Consider the following 17,866-nt stretch of genomic DNA (forward strand, 5'->3'; position numbering starts at 1 on the left):
TGTGTGTGTGTGTGTGTGTGTGTGTGTGTGTTATTGAGGAGGGAGCTCTAGACTGGACCAAGAGACCAGGGCTGTCCTAGCTCTGCCGTACTGGTATGATACTGAATGTGGCCTGGGCCTGATGCAGCCCTCTGGGCAGCCTAGTCTCTAGGCTCACTTATCCTCTCTCCCTTACATCCTCCCTATAATGGGCTAAACCGTGGCCCGAAAGGTACAAGGTCCTGATCCGCAGAGTTGCCTAACAGAACATTAAGTAGCAAAGACTTTGCAGATGGATTAAGATGAGAGATTATTTTAGATTCTTCAGATGATTCCTACAGGTAAGAAGGAGGGTCCTTGTAAGAGAGAGGCAAAGGGAGATGGAGAGAGAGAGAAGTCCTGTGACCACAGAAACAGGTACCATGACTGTGCCCTGGCCACAAGTCAAGTGATGCTGGCACACATCAGACACTAGAGGAAGCCAGGACATGAGTCCCCAGCAGCTGCTGGTCTCGAGATGAAGTGAAAACCTGCAGATGCTGAGACTTCAGTCCAGCGACACCCATGAGGACTTCCAGCTGTGGAGACAGCTGGATGAACTGTTGTTTTAAACACATTGGCTCAGTGGTATCCGGTTCTAGGCATCAGAAGGGATGAATGCAGCCATAAGCACCCTCCTTTCTAAGAGCCTTGACAAACTGTGTAAAGCTCCTTGCGGAGGGGAGGGTGGATAATCTTGCTGATGGTGCATAGCCGGAAGGCTTCTCACTAGGGACCTCTTGTCCTTGCCCTTCCTGGAGAGCCTCATTTTACCTCCCCATGTCCTCTCTCCAACCATATAGGTCCCTGGCCAGTTCCTACATGGTCATCTTAAGTTAAACAGTCTAATTGGCAAACAAAAGAGCTCCTTTGGCTCTGAGCCGGTCAGAGGCTGTGCTCGGCTGTTATATCAGAAGACTCTACCTTGAGTAAAATGAACATGACCATTAGATTCAGATAAATCCAGCCTTACCTCCAGACCCTGTCTCTCACTGATGTGAGATGGAAATCCTTTCTAAGACAGGGCGGGCTACTGGCCATCCCTACTTGGCTACTTGCCGCACTCCATAAATGACCATATTAGATGTGTTGCTGAGGTGAACAAGCTTATACTGGGTAAATGGCTATTTTCTGGCTAACTTATGGCATGGAAACGGTGGGCACACTCTCATTTTTTTTTCATCAGAAAGCTGGGCCCAACAGCTGACAGTAAGCTGAACAGGCATAGCTGATAAATGGACCCTGAATGGAGCCCAGCTCCCCTTGCCACTGGGGACCAATGGAGATGTGTCAGACAGGGGATCCTTGGAGACTCTTGGATGGGATTTGGTCATATTGGGTATGCTAGGGAGTCCACGCAGTTCCTTCGGAAGCCTTGGCAAGAAGATCCCGGGCTGTTTTTGGGGGGGTAGGAGGAGGGAGACCATAAGAGCAGCTGGGAAGGGAAGGATCTGAGCCCAGGCTGTGGCAGCATATGGCTGCCGTGGGCACCTGGCCCAGTCCAGGTACTTGTGTTGAGGGAAGGAGCAGTTTCTTGGACAGTCATGCTTCAGTGGAGGGAAGTGAGAGTCGCAGGAAGTAGAAACAGCTGACGCGGCAGCATTCATGGCTGAGTGTTGCAAAGGGGTGGGCAGACGAGCCAGGGAGGCTGGGGCTGCTGCAGCAAATGTGCTGGCTGGCAGGAGAAACTATTAATTTCCCTAAGTGCCGAGATGAGGACTAAGTGAGGCCATGTGTGTGTATGAGGCATACCACATGGCTTGGCCAGCCTTGCCTTCTCTCTCTGCCCAGCCTGTGGCCCCAGAACAAGGGGAACATTGAAATGGCTAAGTTCTGGGCCATGGAACTATATATAGGCTCCGTCCACTCTCCTGTTCTCTTGCCAAACTCATTGGCCAACAAAAGCTGTTAATCGTTTTATTTTATAGATTATCAAGAGATCACTAGCTGGTGATGTCAAACAAGAAAGAGCTGCGCACTCTATCACTTACAGTGGCCATGAAAACCCAAGCATTCTTGCTATGGAGGGACACTCAGACTCTCCTGCTGGGAATCCAAGATGGTCCAGCTATTGTGGAAAACAGTCCAACAGGTTGTCGTTAAGTTAGACATAGTATTCCCAAATGGACAGCAATTCCATTTCTAGGTTTTCACCCAAAGAACTGCAGATATGTTAAACAAAAACACGACTATAAATGTCTATAGCAGAATTATGTACAATCATCAAAAGATAAAAACAATTCAAATGACCATTAATTGATGGATAGGAAACACATACGTCCATACATTTGGGTGTTATTCAGTCATTCACTCATTTGTTCATTTGTATGCCACACAATGGGGCGACTGTGAACACATAATGGTAAGTGAAAAGAACTGGACACAGAAAGGATACGACATGTGATTGCATGAGCTCTCAAGAGCAGGCAAATTCATAAAGACAGACAGCAGAGGAGGGAAAGGAAGGGAGGAACTGCTTCCTGGGAACAGCGCTTCCTTTCAAGGTGATAAAGTCCTGGAAGTGGGTAATGATCAGAGGACACGGGATGCCATTAATGCCACTGCAACTGACATTTAAACCACACATGCCCTTTGATTTACAGTAAGATGACAACTCAATAAACCACTGCAGATGGAAAAATCACAGGTTGAAAATACATTCAATACACTCAACTTACCAAGTGTCCTTACCTAGCCCAGCCTCCCTAAACCTACCCAGGACTCTTACACTAGCCTACCATGGTGCAAAAACCTCCAGCACAGAACCTATTTTCTCTTTAAGTGTTGAGACCTGGTGAGGTGCAGACATGCTGCTCCAAGGCATGTCCCAAGCAGATGACAGGGAGGTTCCACTTTCCCACATCACAGCCAGACACGCAGAAGACAAATGGCTGTAAATCATGAACCCGCTGCATGAGATGAGCTCATTTGGTCATGTGTATTTTATCATAACAGGACATAATGATGGGCTGGGTGGCAGAGTGTCTCTGCCTCTCATAGAAGCTGCAGCTGGCAAATAGGATGAGGTGGGGGCAGAGGCCGAAAGCTCCTGAAGAAAGGTAGACTCAAGAAGCCTTCTGTGCTGTCACCTGAGGTTGTGTGGGCTTGGATATGCAGAACCCAGGGCTGGAGAAAAGGCAGAGAAGAGAGGGTGAGTTGTGGGCTGAAGGCCAGGGGTATGGCACAGGCACATCCCCATCCGACCACGGGAGAAATCAGTGGTGGGTCCATCTAATGCTGCCCACCAACAGCTTTAAATGAAACCCAGGTTTACCTGTGAGAGCAAAGCCTTTTCTCCCAACCCCGTGCCTGCAGGTTGGGTAGACATTCTGCCTCAGTGGCTGGCTGAGCAGGAGATTTGGGGAGGAGACTCTGTGGCTAGGAGGAGCAAGCATGATCAGGAAGCAGAGGCTGCCGGAGGACAAGAAAACAGCTTTTCTGTAAGTGTTGCTTGCTTGCCAATCACTGTGGTGCCTCCGAAACCAGAGGGGCAGAACTTGTGCTGTGTGCAATTCCCTTCTCTCTGGCTAGGTGGTGCTGTGGAGCCATTTCCCACAGGTGGCCGGCTGGGAGTGTATATGTGTTGGGGTAGGGGGTGCTAAGCATCCCAGCTTAGCTTCAGCATCCCTGAGGTACCAGAAGGCGTGCACGTGTGGCCACACGCGCGTGTGGGGCTGTTGACCCTTACTTGTTGGGTTTCTGGGAGACAAAATGGCATCAATGGATCACCATCATGCAAAGCCTTGCCATTCACAGCTGTTTTCTGCCTTCTCCTTACAAGTGTATATAAAATGGGCGCAATGTAGTGATCAAAGCGGCTCTGGGCATGGATCTTCATTGTTCTGCTTGGCTTCCATCTATCCGGTGCCTTTCTTTTCCTGATCCCCGCCATGGACGTTATACTCTGGCTTATGTGTTGGTACATTATGGGCTTTGTCATTAGCTCAGGCTAAGATTACCCTGAGTCCATTTTCACTAAATGCCACGAATCAACACACCCCACAAACTCTGTGGAGGTGGGTTTCTATCGCTGGCAGGAACTCCGTTTAGACTTGGACCTGCCCTTCCCGCCTCCCTATCTGAGCAGATGGCGCCCTCTCTTGGTCACAACACACCTGCGCTGTTACCTGCCCTCATTCTAGTACATCTCTGTGCCCTGTTGAATGTGACCTTTTCTCCCCATCTCTCTTCCAGCCCCACCATCTCTTCCTTTAGTCGTTCTCTCTAGTAGTTTTCCAACTGACTTCCTGTTCCCATCTCTGCCGATGACCCTCCAACAGTACAGTGTTTCTCTACGTTCATCTGCTCTTCTTGGTTGATACCTTGCATGACTATATCCCTAAGCCTAATGTCTGCTTGCTGGGCCTTCAAGGCCAGAGAGAGTAGGGCTGGGTGGAACCTCCACGTATCCCTCAGCACTAGCTAGGACTGTTCCCAACAATTTTCCCCTTGTTGTCCCTCTCCTGATACCCTCCTTTCCCTTCTGTCTAGCTAATCATCACCTGCATGACATGTCTCAGGCACATCTCTCCCCTGATGTCAACTCAGCCCCGTGAACATCCTGTCCTGTTATAACCCCATGAGGTATCTGTCCCTGTGAGTTTGGTGTGCACTGAGGTATGACCTTTGGTGTGACCTGTTTGATGTATCATTGTGTCCCTGGCTCCCACCACAGGGCTTGTCCTACAGTAGAGATACCATGTGAAACCAGTTAATAAATAACAGGAAACTGAGCCTGAACTCAAGGCCCCCAACTCCCAGGCAAAGCAAGGGGAAGCTGTTCCCTCAGCAGCACTTGCCACCAGAGGTGTCTTGTGGCCCACGGGGGTTTCTTTTTGCACCAATGCTGCTCAGCAGAACCTCCAGTGACACTTTGAATTTCTGTAAATTACTTCCCTGCTATGACTTGTAAGCCATGTTGCCAAGCAACAAGAGGGGATGTGGTCCTTCTCAAAGAGCCTCATCTGCACATGATTCAATGGAAGAGTGTCCTAGAGCAGGTCTGGCATAGGAAAAATCAGACTTCTTTAGCATCATCCCCTCTTCTACTAGCTTCAGTCTGGGGCTGAACCATGTCCATGAAAAGAGCTAACTCTGTGGAGTACTGGATATTCCATACCCTGGTGCCATCTGACTGGCTCACTATGGGACCGGAGACCATAGACTCATTGGTCCAGGGCTTAGTGTAGAACCTCAGGGTCACTGGATTTGGGATAAAAAGGCTAGAACCCTCACTCCAGAACCAGCATCCGGCCCCATGCCTAGAGAGCATCCTTCTCCTCAGTGGGGTTGGCTTTTCCTCTGGTCAGAGTAATACTAGAACCCATTTGCTGGCTGCAGGGTGGTAAGAAGAACAAGGACTCTGTGGTACGGCCTCTCACTGGGGAGCACTGCATGTGTGGCTGTAGTCACTGGGCACTCCAGGTACAATGCCACCCTGGGTTTAAGGACAGCATGGCCTTGGTTGCCAGGCTTACTCTTAGCAATGCATGAGAGTCACCAGATGGAAATAAGAGAAACCCATGTCGCTGCTGGGCCCTTTGAAAGTGTCCTATCACTCATTCCAAACATCAAAGCCTAGAGAGCAAATGGGTGGATGCTCAACCTAAAAGTTCTCTTCCAACAACAAATGTCCAAAGTGTTTCTACTGGGTATTGGCTACATCCAGGAACCCAAGCAGGGTTCATCAGCATCCAGCATTCATCAAGCTCCTGCCCATACCCTGGGGTTTGCCTGTCCTCCCTCCATGACCAGAGGCTCTGGAACTGGATGCTGGTCTGAAAGTCCTCTTGTTGCTGAGGGACATTGTGGAGTGGACTGCTGCTGTGAGCCTGGATCAATGCCTAGGCATTTGCTCCTTTCTCTGCGTATAGCTTACTGGCCGAAAGCAAAGCAAAATGCCAGTTCTTCTGCCCACATGGTTATTTAAACCAAAGGCACCAGTAGAGTGTCTGCATGGGGTGGTCACGGGCTTCTGGGCTCCTGGGGCCTCTGTGATACACACACAGGCAGCTGCTGTGATGCACACACAGGCAGCCGCCTGTATCCTGCCTCCTGCAAGAGGTCAGGTAGACCTGGTGATGACCTGGTTTGGGCTTCAGTTCAGTCCTCTAGGTACCACCTGAGGCTTGATGGCAGCTGCCATCCTCTGTTGCCCACTCCATTGCCCTCTGCCAGGGACAAATCCCAGGTCAGACTCCAGACAGGGTGCTCCTCTGCCTGTGGCCTCAGGCACCACTGATACCTCCTTTCCAAGGCACTATGACTTTGTTTCAAGACAAAGTTCACATCCCAGCGGCCTTGTCCTACAGCCAGGGAGGTTCTTGTGCAAAGACCAGGTCCCCATCTCTGTCTAAGAGAACAGGGAAAGGGGGAATAGGTGCTCCCTATTCTGCTTTCTCCTCAAGTATTTATCCTTTCTGCCTCCATCTGCCCTCAGATGTCATTCCTTCTCCTTCTTCCATCCCATTTGCCATTTTAATACAAGCAGCGTCCTACCGGGAGTGAAACCTATAAGAAGCCCAGAGCAGACAAAGTGCCCTGTCTGAAGACAGGGCTCAAGAGTGTCGGCCCTGACTGTGGGAACAGCATTTTGTGGCTATTTCAGGCTGGCTTCCAGGCAAGGTCCCCCTGGCCTCCCCCTTCCCCACCACTGTCTCTGGGGAGGCCTGGCAGCTGACCATGGTTCTGATCTAGTGCACCCATAATTACTTCCAAATGTTATTTTCACGAAGCCATATTCTCCTCCACACGGCTGTGACTTCTAGTTGTTGCTGCCATGTGCCCCATTAGCCCAGGATCGAAAGCTGGTGTATTTAGAAGACAGTGCAGCTGGAGTCAGCCTTGGCACATGGAGAAAACACATCCAAAGAGAGCAGGGGGCAGGGCTTTTATGCAGCACCTACAGCATGTCTGGAATTGATTTGTGCTCTTTAAAGCCCTTGTAACCTTTTAAAGTTATCTTTTGACTGGCAGACAAAGCTTGCATATATTATAGTAACCATCACGTCATTTGAATGTATGTATGCTGAACCAGCTTGGTTAATGAACATGATTCACAGTTTGCATGTTGTGTGTGGTGAGGATAATTCAAGTCTGTTCTCAACAACTCCCATACATCTCTGTTATCTTTAAAATAGTAAGACAAATATACTCATAGGACATGAAAGTAGATAGGTGGACTATGTACAGAAGGAAAGGCCAAAGAAAGAGAGAAAAGAAAACAAGAGAAGGTGGTGGGAGTAGAGAAGGCAATTATGGAATGTTTACTCATATCTGGAAGATATCTGGATATCTATCTATCCATTACATTCATTTATCATCTATTATCTATTCATCTATCAATCTATTATCTATCTAATCTATCTACTATCTATACTATCTGTACTATCTATCCATCTATCTATATATCATCTATCTAATCTATCTATCATCATCTATACTATCTATCTACTATCTATACTATCTATCTATCCTATCTATCATCTATCTATCATCTATCTAATCTATCTATCATCTATCTATACCATCTATCTACTATCTATCTATCTATCTATCTATCATATCTATCTATCATCTATGTATCAATAAATCAATCTTGCATAAGAGAAAGAGAACTATTTGTGGAGAGGAAGAGGCCCAGCAGGGGAAGGAGAGGGATAAGCGAGGCTAAGGACCAGATAAATACAAGCAATGTGCAATGACACATGTGTATGAAAATTTCTTAATAAATATAATAAAACCCATTGTTTTGCATTCTAAATGAAGGTAAGAACATGGCAAACCTGATTTGTAGATAAGGAATTGAGGTGAGGAATGGAGTAACTTGTCTAAGACTACAGCTGGAGAATGGAGAGCTGAGATTAGAACCATCTCATCGAGTCGGATTCCGAGGGGTCCTGTTTCCAGCATTGACCGGCTGCTTGCTGCATCCTGGGCTACTCATCAATCCATAGTTTCTATCTCACTCAGCCATCATTGACTCTGAAGAGTGTACTGTTTAATAAGAATTTGCAATGTGTGGGAGGAAGGAACTCTTTGAACCGCAGACTAACTTCTCAGGCTCTCATAGCTACCAAATGGCTGGGATGAGACCTGAACCCAGGCCTATGGAGATTTAGAATGTAGGCTCTACCTATTTTCTGACCCTCTTCTGAAAGAAAGTGTCTGTTGAATGCAAGGCAGCAAGCTGGGCCCTTGGCCAGACTGCAGTGATTGTGATGTAAGAGAGAAGTATGGTGTGGTGGGGTTCCGGTGTAGTGCACTGGGTGTCACCTGTCTGTTCAGGTACTGGGAGCCTAATGCAACATAGGTGAGTTGCTAACTTGGTCATATTGGGTTGGGGATGCCAAAGGTTTTCCAAGAGTAGGGGAAATTTCAGCTGGATTTTAAAGGATTTGGGTTGAAAAAATTAACAAATCAACTAACTAAACAAGTCCCAATATCTAAAAAAGGAAAAAGAAGAAGGAAAAGTATGTGCTAAGGCCCTGGAACAAAACCCAGCATGCAATGCATTCAAGGAAACACAAGTCACTCTTTACAGAATTCGCCCTCGAACTTCAGATGGTGAGCAGCACAAGGTGTGGGTGGAGCAGCCTTATTTAGGACCAAGGTAAATGAAGTCTGTGGTCAAGAGCTAACCATCCCTAGTTCAACTCCTAGTTCTAACACTAGCTAATTCTGTGGCCCTAAACACGCTAACTGGCCTCTCTGGGCCTCAGTCCCTTCATCTACAGTGGTGACAATTTGTACTTTGCAGGGTGATTTTATAAGAGTGGCATGATCTGGATCCTGTAACATTTGTGGCATATAATACACTCTCAATGAAGTTTAGCCCAGGATTCCTGAGGACCGAAGAACCAAGCTAAAGAGCTTCCATTTTCTCCTGCACAGAGTGGGCAGTTGAAGGAGTAGATGGCTCCTCATCAGCATGTGCCGATGCGTGTTTGTGTTCTAAGTCTGTATTTGATTAAACCCTCTGTGTTCTCACTCTGGCCAGGATGGAGAGGATGTTCATGATGAACTCAGCAGCTCGGCTTCCTTGAACCTCCAGCTTCTCCTGTGCCCTTGCAGAGGGACTTTCCAATGCTCTCATCTCCCCAAACCATCACATGCCCACTCCATAGTTGGGAAAGCAGCATAGAATCTGCTGGAGGGGCACCTGAGCTGTCCTTGGCCTCCTCTTTCACCTATGACCAGGAAGGCTCTACTCGGTTGCCTCCAATGGTGGGAAGGTTTGTCGCTTAAGGCAAAAGCATTGGCAGTGATAAACCAGTTGCCTTGATTTCCTTTTAGATGTAGAAAAAGTAAAGCAATGTTCCCGTGGCAATGCAAGGGATTCCTGGGGAGAAAGGGTCTGCTTAGCATCTGGGCAAAAAGCTGGTGTAAAGATGGATGCAAGAAGTTCTAGGGAATAGGACCACTAGCAATAATTGAGCACTTGCTGTATGCGTGGTTCTTGTCCATGTTTGTTTTTGATATTCTTTCTATCTCTATTTGAATGTTTAGCAAATATCCAGAACAGAAATGTGTTAGGGAAAGGAGGGGAACCAGCTGTTAGCATTCTGTTTAAGCTCTGCCCCACAGTTACCTGGCAGCAGCCAGGTGTGCCTGACCCCTCCTCGCTCTCTTGCTCCTTTCTTGCTCTCTTGTTCTTTCTCTGCTTCCCCTGCCCTCCTGTCTTCACGTGCTCTTGGCCTGCCTCTACTCCTCTTCTCTCTTCTCTCTCTCTCTCTCTCTCTCTCTCTCTCTCTCTCTCTCTCTCTGCCTTTTTCTACCTCTACTACCCTCTTAACTCTCCTCCCCGTGCCCTTAAAAAACTCTATTCTATTCTATACCGTCTTGTGGCTGGTGCCTCAGGGGGAAGGGATGCCTCAACATGGGCCCTTAGAGGCACCTCCTTCCCCCATACCTGACTACACCTTCATAGAACACCTCCCCCTTTCTCTTTGTATAAACACAGCCCCAGTCCTTCCTGGCTCCTGCTGAGGGGTCTTTTTCATCCCTGGCTATAGTTAAGAGATGGTGGTGGCTCTCAGAGCCTGGGCATCCTTTGGGAACTGCACATAGCCTATGCATAGCTGGTGCTTCATCTTTCTGCTCTCCACCTGTCTGCTCTCCACCTGTCTCTCCTCTGCTTTTGCCTCAAATGTTCACAGGGAGGATAACAGAGGGAGCACCCCCACGGTGCTCCTTAGGGCTGTTGCCCCCCTTCCTCCAGTTTCAGTCTGCAAGGAGCTCCTCCTCCAGCAAAGCCTGGCAGAGTGACTGTGTTCAGTGGCCCTAGGCAGAGCATGGTGGCTCCCTATTCTGAGACAGGCCTGGGGAGGTGAAGGCCTCCTGGGGCTGCTCCAGGTTCTCTTAGCTGGAACAGAATCTCTACTTCAGCAAGCAGTTCCCCTGGAGTCTCTTGAGCTTGTCTTCTCTTCTCCACAGGTATCTTTGATCATGGGTGGGACTTGGGACAGTAGCAGGTGGTGGTCCCAGCCTGTAACTGAGTATGTACCAGGTTTGTGTGACTGATCTATAGGATGCTAAGTACAGTTCCAGAAGATTGCCAATGCTGAAATGCCATGTAAGTCCCGAGTGTAGAATCAAGGCGTGTTCACCTTTCGTTTTCTTTTGATCCTTATACAGTTCCATGAAAGAGGCCATGTACTCTTATTCCCATTTTACAGGCTTGGAAAGGTGATGTGGTTTGTCTATGTAGGCTGCAGTGAAAGCTCCCAGCCAGGTCTCCCCATCTCCTGGTCCTTACAACTTCCATGTGTTCTCTTTTGGAGGGCATACCCTTCAACTCCCAAGGCTGGAGTAACCATCTGGGGTCACATGTCTTAAAAGTGAGGGAGAGAGTCTGAACTCAGAGACTGGGTCTGAGTTCAGACTGGCATCTGTGCAAGACAGGTGTTCATCAACTGCGGCACACAGCAGTGACCCACAACGCTGTATCATTGTATCCTCTCCTCAGCCTCCTGCTGCTCTGGATTTCCCTCCTGTCATTGCCAGGCACTGCACTGGGCAGGGGAGGGCTGCAGCTCTGCCCTCCTCTCAGCTTTCCCCGGGCTGCCTCAGAAGCAGGTGGCTTCCCCTCATCTCCCATGCAGAGGGCGTCGAGCTGGCAGAAGGCAGATGAATGAGCTCGTCAGCCAGGGAAGATTCTGTTGCTAAAATACAGGGTCTGATTAGGAGTGATTGAAGGGCTAGAGAGAGGGAGGCTGTAGTTTGGCCGTGATTTGTTCCGTTTTGAAGTACTTCTAAACAAGTCACCGGGAGGGAGGCAGGAGCGGGTGCGCGCGCAGCGGTGCGGGCGGGCGTCGATGATGATAGATTCGTGTGGATGTCAGGCTATCCCAGGTGATTCTGGACAGAGTTTTCAAATTTTTTGAAATCAGATTCAGCGTGTTTATCTTGTTTCTTTACTTCTTGGCATGAAAGTTTCTGTTCCGCCCTTATCACTTCCTTTTATTTCTTATTTTCTCCCCCGGCCCCAACCTGTCTCCAGCATTAGGAGTGGGCTACAAATGAGTAAAAGCAGCTTGGAAAGAAGGAAGCCAGCCTACTGTGGAATAACGATGTTATCTGTGGCCAGAGCCCTTGCCTCCCGTGGCTCCCTGACAGGAAGAATGTGCTAGGGGGATTTCATCCTGTCAGGAGTGAAGGCAGTAATTGGGGCCAGTGATTCATGGCCCATTTATGGGCTCATGAATACATTTATCTTCCAGATTGTTCTCATTTCAAAAGTCCGTGATTGTCTTTCCTGCGAGAGGGGTGGAGGGGTGGGCTGGTGTCAGGGGGAAGACTTTCTGCAGAAGATGATGAAAGGAACTCACTTGGGGAACGCTGCTTAGCAGTGTTTTAATTAGGCAGGTTTGCAGGATGACTGGGTCAAGGGTCAGCCTGCAGTAGGGACAGCTCCCCTCTCTCCAGAAGACCACCATCAGAGAGTCACTGTCCCCATTTGTCACTCTGCCTTGGTTTGAGCCTGGATTCTTACGGCTACAAGGGACTGTCCTGCACCTAGCCTTTAAATAGGACTGAACAACTCATCCTACTTGGGGGTCCAAATAACCTTGGACGGATCCTCAACAGATGCTGGACTGGCCACTGCTTAGGAGATTAGAAGTTAGTGTTGGCTCAGCTGGGCTCAGCTGTTGTATGAGCTTTATGCTCCTTAAATTCTCCAGCCCCAGGTTTTCTCTTGAAACTTGCATAGCTGAGAGAACTAGATGCACATTCAACATAGGTACACACCAAGTGTCCAGCAGTGTGTGAGGTCACTACCTACTCTCCCTTTCTCCTGCTTGGCCACATGCTTCCCTGACGCTCTGATCCTTGACTTTGATGTTGACTTTCACTGGCTGAAGAGTTCTTTGGGGAAACCCCTATTTGCTATTAGCACAGTATCTCCTGAATTCATTTTAGACTTGATCTCATCTCCAGCTCTACCCCCACCCCCAAGAACATCACTGGTTCTTCAGGCCCTGTGCTGCAGGGTCCTGAGGCAGGAGGAATGCTTGGCTGGGTGGTTGTCCCACTGTGGGGTTGCTATTGGCCAAGACTCCCAGCTCCTCCTGTGGGGCTCAGGATGCTGCTTCTCTGTGGCGTTTTCTCCCTACCCTTGAGTAGAGCTTAGGCTGGAGTCCTGGTTGGGGATAGACTTTGCTTGTAGACTACTGTATCAAACCCTGCCTTAATTACTGGTTTCGTTGCTGTGAAGGGACACCATGACCAAGGCAATTCTTATAAAGGGAAAACATTTCACTGGGGCTGCCTTACAGTTTCAGAGGTTTAGCCCATTATCCTCATGATGGGAAGCATGGCAGCATCTACTCAGACATGGTGCTGGAGAAGGAGCTGAGAGTTCTACATCCTGATTCCCAGGCAGCAAGGAGGAGACTGTGTTTACACTGGGCAGAGCTTGGGCCTGTGCAAGACCTCAAAGTCCCCTCCCCAACAGTGACACACTTCCTCCCATAATGCCACACTTCCTAAAGAGTCCCACTCCCTATGGGTCAAGCATTGAAACACATGAGTCTCTAGGGGCCATACCTACTCAAAGCAGTCCAGACTCCATGCCCCTTAAGTAGTGCTCAGTTTGACTTGAGTTTCTAACATGGGGGTTTCTCCCCAGCCCTTGATCCAGGAAGCAGTTGCAAGCTGCAACAGGACCCCTCCCCACGGCAGCACTCAGTGTGCTTAGGCATGACATGGGAAGTTGGTGCGTTTCGACATTCAGAGGCAGAGATGGCCACGTATGCAAGTCCTGAAGTGGGTCAGAGGGGATTCTAATCTTCTACAACAAATTGTGTGGATTGCTGGCTCTTTGTTGTGCTTAAGAGAATGAATAGAACCTTTGCATGCTGCTTCCTAATCCTGTGTACAGAGCCCTGGGACCTCAGGAGCAGCCTTCTGGGTCAGTTCATTCCAGGAAGGGAGCTTGGAGTAACTTGGATTTACTCTGTATGCAGTCCAGGTGTTCAGGCAGGCTCTGAAGAACCCAGATGAAGATGACCACCGCAGTACACGCTTCCACTCATCCTCAGAACCATACCTTCTCTAAGGCCAGGGGACAGGCCTGGACATCAGAGGGATTGTCTGACTTCACAGTGCAAACTTGTACAATGTATGGATAGCACCAGCAGAGGTGCTGAGAAGAGCCTGGTCCTTTTGGAATGAAAGATCTTGTTCAAACCCAGGGATGTGTTAGCAGGGTCATCTTGGCAACACTCTCTTCTATCTGTAAGCCTCAGGTTGCCCTTCCACAAAATGGGATACAAATGTCCTGTGGAGTTGTTGCAGTAATGGAGCGGCTAATCCAACTGTACCACAAACCTCCTCATCAGTTCTAAAGCCTACACACTCCAGTCTGTCACAGGCCATGCAATCTGTGGGAGAGCCTCCCGTGCACTCCACTTCCAAGCAGGAATTCAACTGCTTCTAATACATCTCCCTCCTCTGTGGATTGTCCTTCCTTCCATCCTCACGGCTACCCTGGTTCTCCAGGCCTCCAGTGCTCAGCCCTAGCCCAGCCCATCACTGCCATGAACAGCTGGCACTCAGGGCCTTTTGGAAGAGACCGGCCTAGGGCTGTGTTTGGTTGGACTTTGGAGTCTTTCTAGGACCCTGTGAATCATATATGTTTTGAAGGAACAGCTGAAGACTAGGGCTGACTAGGTTAAACTAAACCAGGTTTACATGTAGGTCAAAAACCCATGGTGGTGTGAACCTGACTGTGCTCTCCACAGGCTTCAGGATACATCTGACGTGAACAGTAGCTAAGGGTTAGCACATGTAGTCGTGGTGACAGTCATTATGTCTGAGGAGCAAGCTGTCTTTGAACTACGACTTTCTGACTGTGAAGTGTTCCTGTTTTAACTGTATGGCCGTTCCCTTTACTCAGAGTGGAAAGGGTTAACTTCCAGATTTTTTTTCTCCCTGACTCAGAGACTGGACCTTGATCCTTCCTGGGGTGCTCAGCACACTGTGCTCTGCTCTGTGAATTTTGTGGAAACCAAACAGGTGCAATGTTTTAGGAAGGAGGAAGAACCAGCAAGAACAAAGCAAGAGAGACATACATGGGGCTCCAACTGTATGCCTCAAGCCATGCTGGGCACTAGTGAGTATTCAAGGGTTCTTAGCTCTGCCGTTGAAGCTATGCTATCCTCATTCTGAGAAGTCTTAGATCCCCGATCCATAAGATGGGAGCCCCTCTCAAACAATGTTACATTATTGGGCAGAATTTATCCTTTGATTCAAGCTCTCCAAGGACCACTTTGCTTTCTGTTATGTATCAGAGGTCTAGAAAAGCAAATGGGCTTTTACAACCTAGGCAAGCATCTAGATCCCCAGCCCTCTTTTCATTTTTATTTTAGTACTGGGCTTGATCATGATGTCCTGGCTGGCCTTGGAGTCACTCTACAGCTCGGGCAGACTCTGATCTTGCAATCTTCCTGTCTCCCTCTCCTCTGTACCTGGGACTCCAGGGTTGTTCCACATGCCTGGTCCAGGGGCCATTTCTTCCCACTGGCTCTCATTTCCTCTATCAATTTTTTGTAGAGATGTGTGGGAAGGGACTGCCTCAATTATACATCCTAAAACCCTTGGCTTCTCCAGAGGCCCACATTTCTACAGCATCTCCCCATCACTCTCTGCTCGGGGAGTAAGTGATTGAGAGCTCAGGGAGGAGGGACACCCCAGCCAGGGATGAAGTCTCACTTAATGAGGGACTGTGGGAGGGTGGAGAACACACCCGATTTATCTCTGTTGCCTAAATACCTCTTAAATTCTCTGTTGAATACTTCTAATTCAGCAGAATGTGAACAATTATAGCAGGAAGCTATTCATAGGTGGAAGGGGGCTGATGGAATTATTTATCAAAGTGACATTTTAATTATAGTGAAGAATGAGTTTGTTGTCACTGAGATGGAAGGGTGGTGTTTCCTGGCCTCCACACTCCCTAGGGTAAATTAAAAAGAGTCCCTTCTTCACGAGAAGTCCATTAGGTGTTGGAAACACAGGAAATCTATGGCACGTTTTACGGGAAACATTTCTGAGACGGGATGAAGTGAGTCCCCATGAGAGTGTCTGCTTCATGCTCAGAAGTGTGGAATCTCCGGGCTATGATGAGTTGGAGGCAGGATCCAGATGTCTCTGGCAGGTCCCTCTTCTCCCTAGCTTACCTGTGGGACAACTCACCCGCCCACACTGATCTGGCTTGACACTGTGTTAAAAAGTAAAATAAATGTGTGGCAAACTCCAGTGTGCCGAAGTGTGTGTGGACCAAATTAAGTCACTTGTAGTGAATGCAACAGTTTCCTTGACTGCCCTGACCTCAGTTCTCCTTCTCCAAGGCAAACTGCACATCTAGATTCTCCTGGACTGGCTCAGGGATGATTGACACATACATAGCTTATTTGTAGTCTGCATTGCCTTCAGTTTTCTGCTTTAGTTCTCACTGGTGTATTTTATCTCCCCAACTAGGAGGGAAGCAAGCAGAAGGCATGAATTATGTTGGAAGCTTCTCTCGTGTTGGCCCATAGCTCATACAATGTGGCATTAATAATTCTGCAATGTAGTCTCCTGCCAGACATATGCATAACAGTCTGCAGAATCTCCATTCAAATCTTCCACACAACCCAACGAGGAGTCCATTTCTACTTCCGTTTCATAGATGAGGCAGTCCAAGTGGGCTAGTCTGGATCAAGTGTTCCTGGTCACTGATGCCAGGTGCCTTTGGGGGTACCCTTGGCCTTGCCACTGTATATTCTAGACTTAACAGAGTCATGTGTCTGCCAGCCACCAGGACATAGTCTCTGCTCTCAGAGCACTTAAATTTATACATGGAGTATTGGCAGGGAGGGGGCAGGGAAGTACACCAGCATGATAAGGCACAATGATGGCAGGATTCACTTAGTGTTCAAAAGGAGGAAGTCTGATATTTAAAACAAGCTCTATCACCTTCGTGGTGCATAGCTTCAGAAAACTTACTCATTTTAGGCCTCAGTTTACAATACTGTAAAATGAGATAACGCTTCATCTCAATGGACTGTTGTTCTAGGGTTAGGAACACCTATGAAGAAGTGAGAGGTGTTGGATAGCTATTTTGTCCTGAGAGATATATAAATAGCCAGTAAATACAAGGAGTCTCAGTAGCATTGACCCCATCAGAAATTGCAAATCAGAGCCATAGTGAGATCTGAATAACCTGGCTGCCTGGCCTCTCACCCCATCATAGTAAACAACAGCACAGCATCCCACAGGCACACATACAAGACAATACTTGTCTCATGTGAAATCTTGAAAGACTACAAATTGTGCACATGATCCCTCGTGGGAATGGGAAGCTCCCCTGAGAGTGGGCTGGGAGGTCCCAGGAGTAGGTTTTTGAATCATGTGTAGTGAGTATAAGGGTGGTGGCTCTGCAGAGGGCAGATCTGTCCTGCATTAGTTGTGTGAGTACATATAGCCCCTCTCTGTGCCTCATCTGGGAAATGACTATTGTGTATCAGATAAAAATATTCTAGGTTAGGGCTCAATATGGGGTTGTCTTCTCAGGTCCCTCCTGGCCTTTGGCTTAATGGCACTCACTCCTTAATTTTATGACCCTAAAATGTTTAACTCCTTGCTGGTGTGACCCCTGACAATTGAGATCACATTGATGGACAAAGAAACAGGTTCCCAGAGTGCATTGGAGCCCACAGCAAGGTTCGGCCACGTTGCCAGGTTAGTGTTTGTCATTTTCCTGTCTGTGTCTCTCTCAACCTCTGATGCTTTAAATAATGAGTTTGGTGAGTATAAGACTTCTTGGTCTCCCCCTCCCCATGGATGAGCAGAGGGTAACCCCTGGAACCTCTGGACAAAGTACCATAGGTAGTTAGAGGACCGTAGATGTGCTTCCATGAAGGTCTCTGGTTGGAGGCTGTCTTGTAGCTTGCATGCAGTTGGATTAATGTAACCTCCAGGCCTTCATGAGAAAGAGGTAGAGGACCAGAGTTGAGGAGACATGATGGCAAAGCAAAGGTAGAGTGTTGAATTATTTTTTTTGTTTTTTGATTTTTGTTTTTCCGAGACAGGGTTTCTCTGTGTAGCCCTGGCTGCCCTGGAACTCACTCTGTAGACCAGGCTGGCCTCGAACTCAGAAATCCACCTGCCTCTGCCTCCCAAGTGCTGGGATTAAAGGCGTGCGCCACCACTGCCTGGCGAGTGTTGAATTCTAATGATGGAGGACTCCCTTCAGTGGTCTTGAACAAAATGAGGTGCTGTGGTCCAGACCTAGAAGGATGAAGCTCATCATGCAGAGGATGGCAAGCTTGGTCTACTCTCTGGGCTCTAAGGTTAACTCAGTTTGTAC

General features: G+C 48.3%; 1 protein-coding gene and 1 long non-coding RNA gene across 4 annotated transcripts in view; both read right to left on the minus strand.

Annotated features, from left to right (window-relative positions):
- Positions 1-17,866, minus strand: part of Kcnip1 (potassium voltage-gated channel interacting protein 1) — a 389,100-nt gene that overhangs the window by 119,661 nt on the left and 251,573 nt on the right. The gene's annotated exons all lie outside the window — the stretch shown is intronic.
- On the minus strand, positions 2,942-8,692 carry LOC116076800. The gene is made up of 3 exons (XR_004113102.1): positions 7,803-8,692; positions 3,293-3,429; positions 2,942-3,144 (listed from the first exon to the last, which is right to left on the minus strand). It is a non-coding gene; the product is annotated as an uncharacterized LOC116076800 (long non-coding RNA).

Source organism: Mastomys coucha, unplaced genomic scaffold (genome assembly GCF_008632895.1).
Source record: "Mastomys coucha isolate ucsf_1 unplaced genomic scaffold, UCSF_Mcou_1 pScaffold5, whole genome shotgun sequence".
NCBI lineage: Eukaryota > Metazoa > Chordata > Mammalia > Rodentia > Muridae > Mastomys > Mastomys coucha.